Source organism: Spermophilus citellus (genome assembly GCF_964194105.1).
Source record: "Spermophilus citellus genome assembly, chromosome: 8".
NCBI classification, from domain to species: Eukaryota; Metazoa; Chordata; class Mammalia; order Rodentia; family Sciuridae; genus Spermophilus; species Spermophilus citellus.
Genome location: NC_138189.1, coordinates 144,063,917 through 144,084,194, shown reverse-complemented (window position 1 = coordinate 144,084,194; position 20,278 = coordinate 144,063,917).

Sequence of the window (20,278 nt, the reverse complement as noted above, 5' to 3'; positions counted from 1 at the left end):
CAGATGTATCAAAACACATTGTTTATTCAAACACTGTATTTAAACCATAACAATTTCTTTACTTTCTTCCAATAAGTCATTCTCCAGTACCCAAGGCTTTTGATCTGGTATAGACCTGCAGCTGTGCATTTTGACTAAAATCAATACTTTGGTGAGACAGTATTGTATACTAATAATATGATTACAGTTACCTTTAACCCAGCCCATGTCAGATATCAAAAAGTTAATTCCTTAATTCTACAATTTGCTCAAACTGAATTTCAAACTATATTTCAGCATTTTTCCTATGAAGTCAGAGCTTACTTTTTGATATATATTTATTAGGAACCATTATTACAAGTCTCTTTAACTTAATGTATAAATGTAAAAATTTGGGAATGAATCAATCATATGTTCAAATCCAACTCATCACACTTATTAATTATTTATTTAAAGTGCTCCTATGTGGAGATACACCTGTAGCCTTTCTAAGAAGTAAAAGTAAAAGTAAAAGAAGGGAGAGGTAGAATAATAGAGAAAAATATAGGAAGGGTGTATTAAGGAGGAAATCAAAGTTATTGCATTACTCAAACTACTTAATGGAAGTTCTTCATAAAGGGGAAGTATTCAACTATTGGTGGACATAATATAAGAAAGCCTTTTGATTTTAGTTTTGAATAAAAATGAAGAAGAAGAGAGGTCAAATAAATTATCTCAATATATTAGATATTAAACGATATGACAAGGATTTTAATTCCATTTTTATCCTAGTAACTTCCCAAAGAATATGTTATATTCAGACTGATCTCACTGTAGAATTGTATTCTTTTTCATCCTTTCCTTTTTTATTAAAGTAAGTAAAGCCAAGAGATATAAATAGTAAAAATATAACAATATTATAGATTTACATACTTGAATAGATTTTATATACCAAATCTTCACAGTACCACTCAGTACCACCCATCCTCATCTAACAGATGGCACTCCTCCATACAATGCTAGAATCAACATAGAAATTAATAGATATAATTAACATTAATTTATTTGCTTGAAGAAACTAGGATATTTTTATGCCATGGCTGATTTAAAATTTATATAAAATATAGCAATGGAAGTCTTCATGTATATATTATACAACATTTACGTGTATGCATATCTATGCCTATATATTATATATAAAATGCTGCCCGTTGTATAATTTTAACATAAAATGACATTACAGCCTGGTTGTGTCAAGGATGCTTTGGTATAATGAATCATTCTCCTGGCTGACAATTGTACAAGGTCTTTTAATAAGAATCTCCTTCACTTGTTCTAACCAGCGAATTGCCTGTTTCCTAAAGCATTCTTCTATAGAATGGTGAACGTTTATCAGCCTTGAAAGAGTAGCCTGTCTGCATTACCATTTTCTCCTTTTATTTTTAATGCTTGGAATTCCATCCAGTCCAGACTGAAGAAGCTATTCTACCTCACAAGTACTGCATATGGTTTCTTCTGGTGTCCCCCATTCATAGCAAGACCTGGAGAAGCAGACACAGGCAAGATTAGTTTAAAAGGAAAATTGGTGCTGCTTGCTCATCTCAATGAAGTCTCAGGCTAGATTGGACAGGGTCCAAAAGGACAGGCTGAAGTAGAAAACACGTGACTAACAGGGAGAAGGCTTTTGGACATTTGCACCAGGAAACCTGGATTTTAGCCAAGAAGAGGTCACTAGAAGCTGGACTTTGCATGGCCCGTGTCCAACTATTTGGCTTAATCAAAAGGCATATATATTGGGGATCGCTAATCCAAAATCCTCTTTCCATTATCCCTGTATCATTGCTTAGTTAGATTGGAGTTATATTCTTCAAATATTGAAAGATTTCTTAAAAATATGAATAGTGTGAGAAGCAAAAAATAATAATTCTTATTTTACTAATATTATAAATCAGTAGGAAGTTTTATCAAAAATTCTGTTTTTGTAATTCCTGGATTCATATCAAGAGTAATTGTCTTCCTTTCATTTTCTCATAGACTAACTAAATTCACCAACATAAAAATTCAAATACAAAATTTATTTTAATTTCATGGAAATATATATTGTTCTAAAAATATATTTAGTTACATATTCTAAATAAAAACTGCCACGTGCCAAACAAGATATTTAAAAAATGCAAAATCCTATTCATATCATGTGGAAATTTGACAGGAGTGTATGCACATGTTCTTCAACTCAATATTTTTTCACTCTGAATATCTATTATGTGCTAAATGTTACCTAAAGTCCTAAAGATAAAAATAATAAATAAGGTAAATAGGCTCTAATCTCTCAAGAAGCTTGAATCAAATGAAGACGATATCAATCATAAAATCAACTGAATAATCCTAATACATCTCAAGTCCAACTGGCAAAATTCTCCATCAATTTGAGAATCATATAACTATAACTTTTAAATATTTCCATAAAATATTTGTTGGGGCTGTTGACTCTCATGATGTGTTATTACTTTCCCAGGTAAGGATGCTCACAGCTTTCATTATACTTGATATTTTAGCATTACTGAGAAAATAATACACAGTACAAAACATATTACCTAGTTACATGATAGAAGAAATTTATCTAGATTCTTTAGTTAGGGATTAGAAGTTAGGAATTAAGAAAAGAAATTATACATAGAGTGAGTCAATATTACTCTAATAAACATTTGATACTTTCATAAAAGTAATTAAAACTTTAAACATCACCCACAAGACTCTAAATATAAACAGTAATGATTTCAAATTTAAAATATCAAGAGTACAAAAAAATGAAACCCCTTAAAATGAAAACCTGTCCTGAGTAAATTATTATATTACTATTGCTTTTATTTTCTGAGACTACAGAAATCCATTTATTCTCCATGATGAAGCAGATGGTTTGGTAGTCCTTAGCAATAGCAGCAGCACAGGATTTTAACACTTTGCTGAAAACCACAGAGGTTGAAAGTCTATCTCAAATTTGCACAGCTAATGAGTGTGAGTAACTCTAAATTATAAGGGCAGTATATCCCCCCCAGTGCACTCACATGTACCCCATCATGTACTTAACCCATCTTCCTGTTTCAAAATAGTATATAAAATTAGGAAAAAAATGTAAAAAAAAATAAAATTTCCACTAAAGAACAATTTACCATTAACACTAAAACAGAAGCATAATTAGCAAGAGGAAGAACAGAATCATAAAACCAAAAAATAATCAAACAGGGTCTCAGTTTTCAGGGCCTTAAGGGTAAGAGCTCAAACAACAGCAGGGGATGCTCTCATGTTTCTGCAGACCAGAAGGCCATGTGGGGGGCCTCCCCAGGGCTCCTCCTTCTGAGGGTCTCCCCTTTCTTTGCAGATTTCTCCCTTCTGCCTTTGTCCAGACAGGGTCTGCCCTCTGCAGGTCTCTGAACTGATCATCCCTCCTGATGAGGACAGTCCTTGGGTCATGCTAGATCAATATCTCAGCCTCATGATCTCATTTAATTTTAATTATCTCTGGAGAAGCCCTATCTCCAAACACTGCACACTCGGGGGTCCTAGGGTTTAGAACTTCACATATGCATTTTGAGAGGCCACAATTGACTCATCACAGAACATACACTCTCTTTTAAAATTAAATATAAGTCCTCTAATATGCTTAAAAATGTTAATATAACTAAATATGCTGTGTCTTTTAGTTTTTAGGTACACATAAAACATGGTCACAATAAACTTGACATGACACTAATGTCTAACTTTAATATCCTTCTTCATGTCCTAGGTATTGGGCTATTGTATTAAATAATTCACTGCATAAAATAATGCTGTGATATACTCTCTATTGTTTTTCAGATATTTTGATATAGAAAATTCAGTCTGCCAATTTTTAGTAATTCTTACAAGGATATATAAATAATAAAGAACATACCTCAGCCTTTTAGCTGACTCTGTGTAACTCTAAGCCTTGTTCAGATAGAACAAGGCCTTTTGGTAACTCATTGTGCCATATCTTGGTTGTATTTAAATTGCGATAATGAAAAATAAGGTATGACATAAGATATAACATATTTTATATGTCTGGTTATGTAAAATATTTTCCTAGTATTCTCATGAAATAAAAATATTTTGCTCTGTCATGGAATATTTGCTTCTGCCATTAATTTTACAGTATGATAGCAACAATGAATACACAAGACTATTCCAGAAAGAACTGGAATATTTTGCTGTACTGGAAGCTACTTGGATAGCACAAATACACAGCCTAAGTAAAGATAAAGCTTTTCCCAAATGTACATTTCATATCATTTTCTTCCACAAATAAAAGGGGAATTGGGGAAGTGTTTGCAAGTTGAGAGAATTTGGGAGATTCTCCTGGCATGGGTCAATTTATTCTTCTGTTGGCTCCATTTATACCCCACATTATTTATTTAATAATGTCAATCATACCACAAAAAATGCAATATGGACACTTAGGCCCAGGCATCTGCTTTATTTTTTTTTAAGAAAAGTCCGATTGGAATTAAAAAGCTAAACTCTGAATTAAGTGTAATTTTCAAACATATTTCTACACCATATAGAAAGCATAGGTAAAAGAATATTCCCCTTTACTGAAATATTTTTTTTAAGATACAGGCAAATATTTTGTCATTGATATTATTTTGTAGGGACTTTTTGTTTATCTTTTACTTTCATCTTAATGATATTTTTACAAATGGAAATCATGAATAGTTACATTTTAAAGTGAAAAACAATTTAAATTTTACAAACTCAAGGCCATTTTGTGCACAGTGAATAGTTTTACATGATATAGAGTATTTTAAGTGTATTATACTTCTTTGAATTTAGAAATATGAAGAGCAATTGTGGCAACCAAATTAGATGTCTCACTGTGCTAAATATGCAAGACAAAAAATCTATGTGCAGATGGTGAAAATCAAATCCATTCTCAACTTCTCAAGCCATGTCTATACGATGAAAAATATCGGTTTCACAAACTGTCCATCTGCTGTGCTCAACCACCTTCAGTCCAAGTAAGTTGATGGTAAATATCTTGAGGCTAATTGTACACAAACGCTCTGACTTTTAAAAATAATAAACTACAGTAATAACTCCATTCTATAATTCTTTGTTGGAACCATTGTTACAGTCATTAAGAAGATAAACATGATAATTAGGTATTTTTATTTGGTGTTTTTTGAGTAAAGTCATTAATAAAAAACATAGAAAGAACATGCTAAGGACCCAGATAAATAAATAAACATCTAATTTAATCTTTATCTAAATTGTTTTATAATATAAAAATGAAACAAAAACTTGGAGTTTATTTGTAACTTAAAAATATATGTAATGTATACACTCTATAAAATTACTAAAATAGTATTTTGTCAGACTTTTTTTTTTCTCATGGATGTGAAATTATTTTGCACTAAAAAGCTGAGGAAAATAAAATATAAAGTGGTGAAACGTGTGTGTGTGTGTATACAGATATATTTACTACATATTTTGGAATTTGTATGTCTCTGTATCTTTCATTGAAATAACTTTCAAATCCACAGTGTTTGGAACACCTTGATACATCAACTAAAATCTCAATCTTCTCTTCATATATGAAACAATTAGACACAGTGATCTCAAGTTCTCTTCTTTCAGAAGTGACATTACAAATGATGCATTAAACTTATGTTTAATTGAAATAGCTGCCACTTTGTAGCAAATACAATAATGTCATCCAAATTAATACTTAAATGTTTCAAATTTTCAAAAGCATGCTTAAATATTCACTTGCATATATGATTATTTCATTCTAAATAGCAAATTAATTTCATTATGATCCAAGTTCAGGGAAACTGAGAAATCTTCATATTCAAATTATGGCAAAGGGGAAGGTGCATAGTGTTATTAATAATTTATATCATGAGATGTATTAATATTTTGCATAGTTGAAAAGATATTCCTACCTGGCATGACTGTGTTTTGGATTTTTGGCCCATATGCTAAAGGTTTTATCAGCAATCTGTGGTGCTCTTGGCAAGTATGGAACCTTTAGCGGGTGGGTAGAGTGGAAGAAATTGACGTGATTTGGAGTATGCTCTTGATGGGCATGTTGGGACTCAGCCCCTTCCTCTTTCTTTATGTTTCTTGGCTTCCAGGAAGTAATTTGTTTCCATCCCAACCATGATGGTCTGCCTTACCACAGACTCAAAAGCAACATGAGTGGGCAAGTGTAGCCTGAAACTTCAAGCCAAAATAAACTCTTGGTACTTTTAAGTTGATTTATCTCAGGTGTTTTGCTACAGTGAGGAAAAGCTAACTTTTCCTAATTCAACTAATTCAGTTGCAATTTAATTTCTTCTTTCTCACTCCTAACATAAAGATGCAAAACATGAATTTTAGAATCTTTTCTCAACAACACAATAACCTATACATATTGTATATAATACCAAATTTAAGTACATAAAGTATGTTACGTATTCAACATACTAGGTTAATATGAACATGTGAGATTATATATAATTTATATCCTATAACTGAAGGTAATCATATCAACTTGCCAAAAAAACAAATATCAAAACATTTTCAAATAAAACACCAAAAAGAGCTTACTTCCCAAAATACAGCAAAGTAGAGAAGTGTCTGCAAACAGAGGCTGCCATCACACACAGGACTTAGTGAGGATCAGTAAGAGCTATTTTCCGTGAAATTTTAGGTTGTCATGAAGCAATGAGTCTCACAGAAAAGGGATGATGAAAACACCAGAGAGAAATAATATAGAAAAAAATAATATTGTAATGCTTTTGTGAATACAAACTGAAATAATCCGATTATTTCAAATACAAAATAAACCATGATTTAAAAAAAAAATAAAAAATAGCAATATGTGAAAAAGTAAGGAAGATTGTTGAGGAAGGGTCAAAAATCAAGGGTCTTCATTATCAATATGGCAAAATCTGAACTGTTGTTATGACTTGTTATCATGAATATAAATGTAGCTTCTCTTTTAAGCTTTAAAAAAACTTTATAATAAATTTGATTCTGTAATTATTACAACATGATGAGAAATTTTGAGCCATACAACTTGAAGAGCTAAATATAACCTCATTCAAAAAATCCTTTAGAGTGTCACAGTGCAGGTGTCATTACACTCCATGACAGAGATGAGGGTACAAAGGCACCCAGTTAAAGCTCACCTCAGGGACCAGCAAGGAGTCGTCATCATGTGTCCTTAGAAGGCAGGGAACATGGAAAGAGATGGTCTGCTTTTCAGAACTCAGGTATAACAACCACCCAAAGACACTTATCACCCATTGATTGTAAATAAGACCAGATTGTAGCTTTCACAATTTATGACTAATCAAAATTGTAAAAGCTACAACCTGCTCTTAATGATTTCATTTCTATTTCTATGTTTATATATTTATTCTTTGTACATTAAATGTTTACAAATACAATAAACTGACTGTACTATTGCAATGATAGAAGAATTACATTCTTATACATTTGTATATTATTGGTGGGAATATGAAATGCTTCAGCTACTTTGAAAAAGAGCACAGAAGTCTTTAATAAAGTTAGTTTACACTCACAAGCATCAAGAATTATGCCCTTGCATATTTACCCAAGAGAAATAAAAGCACATTTCCATAGAGAAGACTTTTATACAAATATACATACAGATTTATTCATAATGATCTTAAATCAAAAAGAACCCAAATACTCATCAGGTGGTATATGAAAAAATAAAGTTGTGATATAATCATACAATAAATATGTAGAAAAAACTAATGGTACATTCATCCACAGAGATGAAATAAGTAGGCATCATTTTGAATAAAAAAATACCCATATTTCAGGAGTCTATTTTTTAAGAAATTTTAGAAGAGGTGAAACTAATCAAATTAGTTTTGCCTGGCTTGGACATTAGGTAATTGTGGGGCTTGAATTATAGCAAAGACCATAATTAAATTTTCTAAGCAAGAGGAAGTTTTCTCTATCTTGATTTGGATCCGGTTACACAAACATATGCATTCATTAAGAATTATCCCCTACCCACTGATTTTTAAGGAAAAGTCTTAGACGTTTGAAAAATCCTGTAATATAGCAACATATTTTGATATTTTATGGAAGCACACCACATGGAATATTGTGACTATGACTTTTTCCATTGTTAATTAACAAACAAAAATAATCAGATTAAAATCTTTAGGAAGTATTGTGGTATAATAAATACCACCTGAGCATTAATCAGATCAATTTATCACACATAGGATTCATTACTATTAAACAATTTTCCTCAAGGAAATTTTTTACTAATTAGGCAATAGAATACACATGCTCCATATCATATTTAACTAAAAACATTTGAACATTGAAATACTGTTGTATCTACTAATGAATGAACATATTCTTCTAAACTTCATAGGACTTTAAGTGTCAGGATCTATTTTGATGTTAGCCATTTAAATATTTGAGGGCTCAAATAGTCATATGTATTCTTTTAAAAAGCATTTTTGCCCTGCCACCAGGTAAGCAATATTTCATATTTCATAGTGCATGGCAGCTTAACACTCATTTTTTTCCAGTGTTATATAGATGCACAGCATAAAGTCTGACCAGAATATTAAAACTTAAGTTGCCTTTCATAATTAGTCTACTTTTAATTCTAGGCCAGGTGATCTCACAGGAATCTTGTTTTGAAAACTGTGTACCTCATTCTTTTTACATAAATAGGAAGCCATTCTGTCTGATTTAAATAAATGCTTTGGTTGGTCACATAAATTTATTTGAGAGCTAGTAGCTTGGAAGGAAGCATGGAAAGTATAAATATGTTTATATAAAAAAGCAGCATTTAATTAAAATAACTGAGTAATGTGACTAATCAAATTGAGAAATAGGAAAACCTAAGAAGGGCTGCTTGTGAAATTTTGTGAAGAAACACAGGTGAAATTACCCACGTTAATGATGTATTATAAAGGCCAGACATTAGAAACAATACTGATTGAAGAAATTTCTAAAAATATAAAATTATAGATCATGTTTGACCAAAAAAAAATAGGGCATCAGGTGAAATCTAAATGAAAATAAAAAAGTTATGTTCACAGTAAAAATGATGGAAAATATAATTCTAAGATTTTGTGTCTGTTAGAAGAGGATGCTGGCAATGTACCCTCTAGAGAATAAAATATAGAATTAGAATATATATTTTATTCTCTAGAATTAGAGAACTACAGATATGCCTCACTATCTTATATTTAAAATGATGAACTTACATCACAATTTTAAATCCACATCCCACTTTCCATTTCATGTGGTGGCATTACTTCAATGTAGGGATATTGTAGAACATGATATTTTATAACATTAATTATGTCCCTTTAATCAAGATGTAAAAATACTGAAAATATACTACTTAATAGGAAGAAACGTATACTCAAGGATTTAATTTTTCTTTCTCTAGGAGATATGTCTGCATAAAATTATTTAAGTAAAAAAAAACGCACATACTTAGCTGATGCAAAGTTTAGTGTTAGATTGAAATGCTTCACATTCATCCTGTTTCTGATATTTCTAATAGGTGGATATATCAATAATGGTTACCTAAAAATGTTTTTGAATGATTACTATGTGATAGATCCTCTATTTTAAAATACACATAAATTATCATATTTAATACCAGTTAAGATTTTTTGAATTAATCATATCAATATTTATAATTCAGGTTTGAAGGAACCCTTTTGACACTCTCTTTGGTGTAGGGTTTGTCATTTTATTGTTCAGGGTATGTTGCTTTTAAATATAATATGAAGAGATCTGTGGCTTTGGAATATAAATTTAAACAACATAATGTGATATACTAAAATCATTATGGCTGTCTTTTATATGATTCCCACCAGTACTGCCAGATACATCCCTTTAAAATTTCACAGTTCCTGGATGAGAATTAATGAATTGTGATTTGGTTGAATGTTTACCATATTTGGCACTTTGGAAAATTGAAGAACAACGACAAGTTACATAAGTAGCTAAATTCATGAAGTTTAATCTGGAGTTAAGGGGAAAAAACACTAATACATGAAAGTAAAATTAATAATAATTTTTGGTGTTTAGTGGCTCAGTATAAGTAAGCAGGTAGTCAGGGAAGGTGTCATTGAGTGATTGATATCAAGGTAGTCTTCAATGTTATTAAGGCATTAGAGAAATGAAAAGGAGATTTGAAGAATATCTCCAAACAATTTTCAAATGTTTCTGTAGGAAAAAAATCCCAATTCAGGGTATTTTGTGATTCAAGAAGTCAAGTTTAGATAGATTAGCAAACAAAACTATGAAACAATGAAAGGGAGATAGTTTATGAACAAAGAGACCCTGTCTTATGAGGGCCTGAAACAGTCATTACTTCGAGACATATGTTAAGCTCAGAGTACATCCAAAAGAGTCAAAGAAACACGTGAGCTGTGACATTTGTGGTTAAACAACTTGCCCAGAGTCCCACAGATAGTGACAGAGTTGTGACTTAAATGGTTTGGCCTATTCTTTTTTCTTCTATTCTTCTACAATGACTTAATTTGTTAACTTACATTGGAAAACACAGTCTTATAACATTGTTATTGAATGTATGATGTTTATTACCACATATCTAAAAATGTGATCAAATGGGCTGTTCTAAACATTATATTTCTTGAATTGGATTTTACATTTACTTTAAGTTAACAGTGTATTCTCAATCTAGAGCTTAAATAGAAATTTCTAGGCTTTGTTCTTTCTTAAAATTTGTAATCATTAGTTTTATCTGTATATCAATTTAACTTAAAATGTGAGGGAAGTGAACTTTATATTTTTTGGTGGTACTGGGAATTGATCCCAGAGCCACTCTACCACTAAGCTATCTTCACAGTCCTTTATAGTTTTTATTTTGAGACAGGGTCTCACTTAGTTGCCCAGGCTGACCTTGAACCCACCATGTTCCTGCCTCAGCATTCTGAGTTGCTAAGATTACAGGCCTGTGCCATTGTACCCTGCAGGGTCATAAACGCCAAATATAGAGAGTGGTTTATTAACAATCACAGTTTGTTTTGATGCCTTCATTTCATCCCCAATAGATTGATAATTCCTATCAAAGCTTTTAATAAATACTAACACAGTAACTTATCGTGAAACATTTTTGTGTTACATTTCACCAGAACGTCCAGTAATATTAGAGACACATGGTTTTGAGTATTATTAATTTAACTAGTCTGAATTTATTTAAGTGCTGGCAATATTGGATCTAGCATTTTAAAATTTCTACTTGGTATTTTTCCATGTGGTGTTCAGGTTTTGTGTGTGTGTAAGAAAATGTAAAATGAGAGGAAGATTGAGAGAGAGTGAAAGGTGGAAATAGATGGTTTTCACAGTGGTTACTCAGTTTTCTTTGGAAGTAATTGTTACTTTTAAATTTCATTTCTTGACTCATAATCTTTTGAATACATGTGTAGAGAAATACTGTTTTAATTTTTTGATGAAAAATATTTCATGGTTTTTAGACATACAAATGCTCACTGTAATCAATCCTGTAGTCAAAGGTCATATTTCAATATATCATCTCTCTGATAAATCCTATCTCTGTCTGATTTTTACATAGAGGAAGATCTTTGAGTTTTTCCTGTACTCAGCTGATTAGATCGTGTGTGATAGCAACTATTGTGACAATGTACAAACCTTGCGAAAATTTTACATAGATTTCTTTTTCCATTAAATAGCCTGCTTTTTCTAAAAAAAAAAAAAGTAAGTGATAGTTCTTTTTAAGTAAAGATATTTTGATATATAGAATTATACAGAAGACATTTGGTATCTGTTTTTTAGGGTTTGGCTAGCTTCACTAAGCATAATCTGCTCTAATGCCATCCATTTCCCTGAAAATTCTATGATTTTGTCATTTTTGGGAAAATAAACAAAGAGAGAAATGAATTACAGTAGATGGGGTAGAGAGAGAAGATGGGAGGGGAGGAGAGGGGGGATAGTAGGGGATAGGAAAGGTAGCAGAATACAACAATTACTATTAGTGCATTATGTAAAATTGTGGATGTGTAACTGACGTGATTCTGCAATCTGCATTTGGGGTAAAATTGGGAGTTCATAACCCACTTCAATCTAATGTATGAAATATAATATGTCAAGAGCTTTGTAATGTTGTGAACAACCAATAAAAAAATGTAAAAAAAAAAAAAGAATTATACAGGACATTATTGGTGTTCTTTCAGATACCCACAAATCCCTTTTGTGTTTCCCTTGTTCTCTGTGTCTGCTTTACGGGAGCTGTATGTGGGATTCTCTTCAGGTGGCTGTCCCAGATATTCAAAGTGACTTTCAGAGAGAATAGTCTTGGAGTTTGCATCACTTGGAAAGAAAGACTTCTAAGACTTAGCCTCTAAGTCATATTGGGATGAGCAAGAATCTTGCTGCACTGTCCAGAGTTTTCAGTGCACTCTGAGCCATAATTTCTATTCCAGAGCATCACTGAAAGAAAAGGTATTAGCTAGTTGTTTCTGCAAAAGAACCTCTTTCTTTCGTCTTCTTTTTTCCTTTTTCTTCTTCAATGTTCTTAACTCTTGGACTCACTTTCTTAGCAAACTTTCTAATAAATACTCATGTCAGGATCTGCTTCAGGGAAACCAGACCTAAGATAAGGATTATTCTCTAAATTTTCAAAGAAATGTGCATCCATGTTAAATTGTGTATTTTTAAAATTGGTCTTATTTACTCTTTATTCTATGATTCAGTTTAAAATAAAATTTTGGTTAATTAATAGGAAATCTAATACATAGTAGGCACAATGCATAAATAAGTAAGCCCTCCCTTCTTGTCATGAGCTTCCAGCACATGAGCTTGTAGGGAACATGAGACCACATCCAAACCCTAGCACTCTCCATGTTGTTAAACCCATTAAATGGGTTTTGACAAATTTTATCATGTAGTATAATAACATAATATCATACAAAATAGATTCATCACAGGAAAATATCCCTGTGCTTCATTTATTCATCATTCCATGTTTCCCCCAAACGCCGACTATAACAAAATTTTATAATCTCATTTTTCCCTCTAGCTTTATTAAGTAAACTTTTGTATGCTTAAGACACACAGTTTGATGTACTGATGTAGGCAAACATTGTGAAATGATTACCATAGTCCAGTTCATTAACATATGCATGACCTCACACAGTTACCATTCTTTTTGAGTGATGGGAGGTGAGAAAAGTTCAAATATACTCTTAGAAAATTTTGGATATGCAGTATTGTTAACTAGAGTCACCCTGCTGTGCATCAGGCTGTCCTGGAATGTAACACAATGTAGTCACAGTATGAAGCCCTTTCAGACTGTTGTCCTTCACTTAGCAATAAGCATTTAAGATTCATCCATGATCTCTCATTGCGTGTTATCTCATTTTTATGGTTGGATAATATGTCACTGCTTGCATGTATCACAGTTGGTTCATCCATCCACTCACCATCTTTTCAAGACTTATTCCTTTCAGATTTTGGCAAAAGTGCTGCTATCAACATTTATGTGCAGTTTTGTGTGGATAAGTTTTTAAACTAGATGAATACATACTTAGGAGCAAAATTGTCCACTGTTATACAAAACTGCAGAGCTGTTACCCAATTTAATATGATTAAACTGCATCCAGTTTTATACGGTTAAGGATGTTGTTAACTGTCGGTTTTCATAGACGTTATTTAACTTTTTTTTTTTCCTTCTGTACTGGAGATTGAACCCAGGGTTGTGAGCAGGCACTGTACTACCTAGCAGTCTTGGTAGATATTCTTTACCAAGGTGAGGGCAGGCATTGACTCCCAGCTTGCCAAGAATGTTACTCATATAGGTTTGTTTGAATTTATCAAATGTTTTTCTTTTGTATCAATTGATATAATTTTTTCTTATTGATATGGTGCTTTTTATTTATAAGTTATTGAGTGTGTAGCCAGTATTATATATCTAAAATAAATCCCAATTTATCAAGTTGTGTAACACTTATTTTTTTAATTTCTAATTTCTAGAAGCTCTTTTTATTTTTTTAGTTGTAGATAGACATAATACCTTTATTTTATTGATTTTTTTTTTATGTGCTGCTGAGGATTGAACCCAGTGCCTCATACGTGCAAGGCAAGTGCTCTGCCACTAAGCCATGATCCCAGTCCTGTATCTGACTTCTTATACTTTGTTTTCAGTTTGCTATATTTTGATAGAGATTATTGCATCTATACTTATGAGAGATAAGCATAGATGCAATAAAATTTTTTTTAATTTTATTTTTTTAAATGTTTTTGTGCAGCTTTTGTACTAAAATAATGCTGACATTATCAACTGTTAGGAAGTCTTCTTTCTGCATCTGTTTACAAGAAGACAGTGCATCATGTGTTTGCTGAATGTCTTGTGCAATTCACTACTAAGACCATCGTTGCTTGGTACTTTCTATTTTGAAAGATTTTCATTACTATTTTTAATTCTTGAAATGATATAAACCTATTATGATTATTTATCCTGTCTTTGTGAGCTTTATTAATTTGTGTTTCAAGGAATCATTTCATTTTATCTGAGCTATCAAATCTGTGGGTATGAATTTATTCATTGTACACTGTTATTAATGCTTTCAATGTCCTCGGGCTCCATACTGATGTCCCAACTCCTTAACCACTGCTATTCATAATTTGCATCTTCTCTGTTGTTTCCTGGCTAGATTTATGAGAGGTTTATCAGTTGTACACTTACAAAAATGACATTTTGTAATCACTAACATTGCTTATGTTAATGATTTTTACTCTAATTTCCATTATATTTTTTCTACTTGCGTTTGTCCTATATTGTTGTTTGTTGTCTAGTTTTTCAAGATGGAAACTTTGATTATTACATTATTCTGACGTATATGCATTTAATGCTAAAACTTCTCTTATTAACTTTGTTGTTGCTCTATCCTACAGATTTTGACATGTTGTATTTTCAGTTAGTACAATTTTAGTCTTCAAATAGTCTCTTGAAGCAGTATTTTTACTTTTATGCTATTTAGAAGTATACTATTTGATCACAAAATATTGACAGATAACCTAACTATATTTTAGTAATTGATGCCTAAATTAATTCTGTTGTGATTGGAGAACATACTTTTTGTGTTTTCTATTCTCTTACATTTTTAAAATATGTTTCACTCCCATAGTACAATTAATTTTGGTGAGTATTTCATGTAAACTTAAGTGGCACATAGACTCAAATTTTGGTGGCTGGAGTGTTCTATAAATATAAATAAGATGAAGATGATCGATAATCCAATCAGCTCAGTCAGTTACTGAAAGAGGATTATTGAAGTACTCAAGTATACTATTGGATATTTCTGTTTCTTCTTGTTGTTCATCTGGTTTTGCCTCAAGTGGTTTGCTGGTTGCATACAAGTTAATTATTGTTAGATCTTCCTGGAGAATGCTGGTTTGTCACCATATAGCAGTCTTCATTGTCCCTATTTTCCTTGTTCTGAAATACATTTCACCTTAAAATGGTGTAGTTCCTCAAACTTTCATTTGATTGATGGTTATTGTGGTACATCTTTACTTCTAACTTATCTGAGGCTTACTATTTAAAGTGGGTTCCTGTGGGAGGCCATCCTGGCACGTGATTTGATTTACCTCCTGGGTGGTGAGAGGCGCTTAGACACAGCTGTGTCAGAGCTATTCCCCACCCTTCTCCAGGTCCTAGGGCTTGTCCATGCAGAGGCGTGCCTGGCTACTGCCCTGAAGACCCAATCATCGCCCCTGACCTTGGGATGCTGCCCCCTTAACTTTCACTGGATGGGATTTTCCCTGGAAGTCTTTATTCCCCAATAAAATCCCACTCCCTGGCACGTTCTTTCCCTGTCACTAGTCTCTTCAGTAAACCTCACCACCGCATTAGGTGGCTGGAGGTGGGAGCTAGGAGAAGCCATCTCAGAGCTGGTATTAAAGGTAATAAGTCTTGTCTCTTTAATTGAAAACTCCCTAGTAATTACTTATGAACTGAACTTTTTTTCATGAAGCCAGCACTGGTCGCTTTCTTCCCATTGAAAAAAATCCCTATCTTTAATGTTATATTTCAACCATTAAAATTTGAAAGGAACGTTAAGGTTTGGATTATTAAGTACTGTATTCTTTATTGATATTTTTACCCATATTTTTTGTTTCCCTTCTTGTTTTATTTTCCCCCTGCCTGCCTGTTCTGGTATCAATGAAATGAAATTTTCATGATTCTGATTTATTTTTCCCCTTTCCTAGCATATTATTTACACTTCTTTTGAAAACCAAAAGAAAACAACAACAACAACAAAAAAAAACATTTTAGTGGTTGATATATATATATAAACAGTGTTGTGGCTCCATCACTATAGTGTTGATTTTAAGTCTTTTGGATATATGCTGAGGAGTGGGATAGCTGGGTCAAATGGTGGTGCCATTCCAAGTTTTCTGAGGAATCTCCATATGGTTCCAAAGTGATTGTATCATTTGCAATTCCTCCAGCAATGTTTAAGGGTACCTTTCCCCCCACATTCTTACCAACATTTATTGTTACTTTTATTCTTGACAATTGCCATTCTGACTGGAATGAGATGAAATATCAGTGCAGTTTTAATTTGCATTTCTCTAATTGCTAGAGATGTTGAATATTATTTTCCGTATATTTGTTGACTTTTAGTATTTCCTCTGTGAAGTGCCAGTTCAGTTCCTTGGCCCATTTATTGATTGATTTTGTTTTTGGTGTTTGATTTTTGTAGTTCTTTATATATCCTGGAGATTAATGCTGTATCTGAGGTGCCAGTAGCAAAGATTTTTCTCCCACTCTGTAGCCTCTCTTTTCACTTACTTGTTTCCTTTGCTGTGAAGAAGCTTTTTAGTTTGATACCTTCCCATTTATTGATTCTTGACTTCGCTTCTTGAGCTTTAGGAGTCTTGCTGAGGAATTCATTTTCTAAGTCAACAGGACAAAGAGTTGGACCTACTTTTTCATAGGGTAGATGCAATGTCCCTGGTCTAATTCCTTGGCCCTTGATCCACTTTGAGCTGAGTTTTGGGCAGGGTGAAACATAGAAGTTTAATTTAATTTTGCTACATATGGATTTCTAGTTTTCCTAGCACCATTTGTTGAAGAGGTTATCTTTTCTCCAATGAATGTTTATGTGACCTTTGTCTAAGATAATTGTACTTGTGAGTGTTTGTCTCTGTGACTTCTATTCTGTACTGGTCTTCGTATCTGTTTTGATGCCAATACCATGCTGCTGGGTTTTTGTTGTTGTTGTTGTTTGTTTGTTTGTTTGTTACTCTAGCTCTGTAGTACAATTTAAGGTCTGTTTCCCTTTTCTTGATAGGGATTACTTTGGCTATTCTGTGCCTCTTATTTTTCCAAATTAATTTCATGACTATTTTTTATATTTCTGAGAAGAATGTCATTGAACTTTAATAGAAATTTTATTAAATCTGTATAATGCTTTTGATAACATGGCCATTTCAATAATATTAAAATGGCCATACTGCCATTTTGACTCCTGTGAGATTTCCACCCATTTCCCCTATTTTGGTACACTGAATCAAATTGTTAACTGTTTTGTCTAGGAGGTTACATGAAAGTTAAAAAAAAAAAAAAGAAAGAAAATAAAAGAAAAAAGAAAAAAGAAAACACTCTTCTCTTCCCTTTTCTTTCCCTTCCAAAGCCGGCCATAGTAATAGTAGGAAGGTAAGAGAAAGGGAGGCATAATGACCTGAATTAAATCCATACAGGGTGAATCAAGTAGTGTCAGGAGTCTCCTTTGGTATCATAAGTGTTTGCTAGGATCTATGTCAGGTGGAGATTTTAGCCACTAACCTCATATGAATTAAAGGCATTTTCTTTTGATATGAATTTGGCTCAGTCAAAGGTCCACAAAACCATATCCTCCAATAGCTATTAGTTTTTCACTATGTTTCCTGGACTTAAAACTTAAGTTGATTAAAGACACAGGGACATTTCAAGAAGCTTTTCTGTATTATCTAGATTGCAACAAACTTATTTAGTATATATTCTGTATAGCATACATATGTTATAATAAATAACTAAATCAACATAAACTAAATTGTAGAGCTGGACTTATTTTTCTTTACAGTTTTCAAATAGACTATTTATTCATATTTTTGCAGAGGAGACATTAATGAGATCATGTGCCTGCCTGGACATAGTTACAAACTAAGTTTTCCAAATATCACTCAAGAATCAAACAATTTCCTTTTACAAAAAACAAAATTAATTTGCATCATGAAATTTGGACATTACTCAATGAAAGTCTTGTAATGCCAGTTTGCTTCTTTTCAAACAGGGACTTGCCTCAAAAACTGTGGTGATATCATGTAGAGACCACATCATGCAAGTTCTTGTGGATAGATGTTCAGGAACTTCATGCTTCTTGCACCTCTGTTTGCATTCTTGGAAAAATAAAGTGATTGATCATGAACATTCTATTTCTATATAAAATTTTAGCAGAGCTTAGACCAAGAGTCAGCAATCCATCTAAGTGGCCAGATATATATTATAGAATTTGTAGTCTGCATATTGTCCCTGTTGTAACTATTTTGGAACAGTGAGGAAAAAAAAAAGCAATGGGCAATACTTTTAAAATAGGCTTGGCTGTGTTCCAAGAAAATCTATTTATAATATAAGCAGCCAGCTAGTAGACCATAGTTTGCTGAGATGACAAGACCAATGGATGTCTTGTACATGAAGAGTTGCATTTTAAATACTTATGAGAAACAAACAAAAAAATGTTTTCTTTTTCCTTCTCAGTTTTGGTATATGCTATATAATCAGTCCACTTATTTAAATAATGAGTTGCAAATATGTTAACATTTTTTTCACTATTCTCTAATAATACTTTGTTTTATAGTGAGGAAAAGTTTTGTTTTCCTTTCCAGAACTTAATATTATCAATTGATGAATTGATAATAAATAAATAAACATCCATCCCTCGGGTGGAGAATTACCATCCTGCATACATACACACATTTTTGTACACTTCTTTAGAGTAATTATAAATTTCCCTTTCATAATTTGATAATTTATTTCTGAAAATTTAACATTCTATAGGAATTACATTTAAAATACATGTTTATGAATATGGTAACTATATAATTTACCAACGAAACCTGGGTACTTTGGAGAATGAAAAAGGATTTGATTTTTAATGTTAAGAACAACAGTAAACAAAGCAGCCAAACTTAAACCAGGGCTATCAGGGGATATTGGAGGGAACTTTACCTGTACCACTTGGAGATTTTTGGCTGGGTTTGAGAATTAGATTGACATAAGACAGACCAACGGACAAAAGCATACAGCTTAATTGAATGCACACTTTATGTGTTTTATGAGAAAATGAAGACCCAAAGAATCTGCATACTGAATTGACCAGAGTGCAATTAAATGAAAAAAATGTGACAAGGCCAAGGATCAAGGGCTGGAGAAGTAGTCAGGAAGAGAAGATTTAGATTAAAAGTGTTTGTTGTTATAGATCCCACTTGGTTTTAACTTTTTGTTCTTGGTGATAAAAATGATACTCTTCTTTAGGTGTAGGAAGAAAAAAAAAAACATATTTGCAACTCATTATTTTGCTTTGGAAATTCAACTCCTGATTTTAAGAAACAGAAAAAGATAAGAGTGATTTTCTTGAGTCTGTTGCTTCAAGTGCTAGTAACTCCAAAGAGTCCATATGCTACAGTAGCATATTTTAGGAGGAGGGTTATAAACTCCTTCACCACAAGACATGTGATCACCCTTTGTATGGAAAATAAGTTGAAAGAAAGACTAGCAAACGCATGAGAGTTTTTAACCACACAAAAATTAGGTTCACTAATAACTGGTCCTCAGAGGAGATAACCCAGACCAACGAGGCAGTTTGGCATTATTAGGTTCTACCACTGAGATACCAAATAGGAATGACAGCAAAAACATAGAATTCTCAATAGCAGTCTCTTTAGAGCTGAGGCTATTGCACCATGGTGCGTGAACATACAGGGTGTCCCTGCATCAGTGATGCTATGGTCAAGGTTGGCACAGTGGGCTACAGAACTCATCAGCAACCAAGAGCTGCTTAAGGTTGAAAGCTACTTCCCTAAAGATGAAACCCCAGGTGCAGGTATCAGTTTTAATTTTGTTGAAATAAAACCCAAAGAGGTCTGACTGCTAGGAAACACACTTGCCTTATCCTGCTGGGAGTTTTAACTACTTTTTCTTCAGCTTGTCTTGCTTAGAAAACGTTATAAATGGACCAATGTGATGTCCACATTTTCCTGAGTTGTTCCACTA